Raw genomic sequence first — 1,388 nt, 5'->3', positions numbered from 1 at the left:
ACCTACAAGCATGTAGTCCATGGCTTCTCAACAAGGCTAACTAACCAAGAAGCCGAGGCGCTCTCGAAGCAACCAGGAATCCTTTCGCTCATACCGAAGTGCAAATACGAGCTTCACGCAACAAGAACACCATACTTCCTTGGATTGGATCTAACTCTTGCTAGTTTGGATAGATTTAGCACCCATTTACCTGCCTCTGTGGCAGAGAGTGAGGTAATTATTGGAGTAGTAGACATCGGTATATCCGTATATGGCCTACAACACAATGAAAAATAAAAAAAATCCTTAACAAGACCATATATAAATTCTGCCTACAACATTCAACAATATTGCAACAAATAAATTAGGAGCCATCAGAACCAGTAAAACACTATCAGCAACTGGTAAAACAAATTTAATACATACAGAACCATACAATCAGAACCATACATACAGAACTATACAATCAGAACCATACATATAAATTTGCAAATTTGTAAAATTTCCAGCATTAGCAACCAGCAAATACAAGACAGAACCAAAAGAAGAATTGAAGAACCAACCTTCAGAACTAAACTTGAAACAAAGACCGAAGCAGACTTGAAGCAGACTTGAAGAAAAATGGAACAAAAATTAAAGAAGAAGACCAAACCCTTAGTGAAAATGAAGACAAGAAGCCACTAACCTGGGTCCGTGCCGAGAAGCCAGTAAGGATGAAGAGCCGAAGAGGACCTGCCGAGTTACTGGGTTAGGCGGTGATGATGGAGGACCTGGGTTAGGCGGCGACGATGGAGGAAGAAGCGGCGTTGCTGAGGACCTGGGACGGCGGCGACGCTGAGGACCTGGGTTAGGCGGCGACAATATGGAGGGCTAGGCGGAGGGCTAGGCGACTAGGGTTTCTTCGATTTAGAGTTCTCCACTCTCCAGTACATGAATAAATGAATGGTTGGGGGAAGAGGGGGGGAGGTTGGGTCACGAGGGGGGGTTGGGAATGACCTGGATCCGTTTCTTTTTTCTTTTACAACTAAAAAATGGCGTCGTTTTATCCGAACCGGTCGGTTACCGGTTCGGTCCAACCGGCCGATTTTTGGCCGGTTCGACGGTTTTCTACTGGTTTTCTTTCGAGCGGTTATAGGGGGAGGATCGGATCGCTTGCATCGCCAATTCGTAGTTGAACCGGTTTGACCGGCCAGTCCAGTCCGGTTTTCAGAACCATGATCGTAGGTGTAGCTTTTATGTCTCATTCAGTAATTCTTAGCATGTCGTCTAAGTTTCGTCCGACTTAACTTGGGTAGACGTATCTATTCTTTCTTCCTTTCCTGTTATTGATAATGAGTATGCTGAGACCCTTCATAGGTATCATAGGTTGTGTGAAAACCGGGAGGATGAGCATAGATATGAGGTCATAA

The sequence above is a fragment of the Arachis ipaensis genome, chromosome B8 (assembly GCF_059453495.1).
Source record: "Arachis ipaensis isolate K30076 ecotype BB chromosome B8, ASM5945349v1, whole genome shotgun sequence".
Lineage (NCBI taxonomy): Eukaryota > Viridiplantae > Streptophyta > Magnoliopsida > Fabales > Fabaceae > Arachis > Arachis ipaensis.
The sequence above is the reverse complement of the archived record's forward strand: the minus strand, read 5'-3'. Positions refer to the sequence as shown.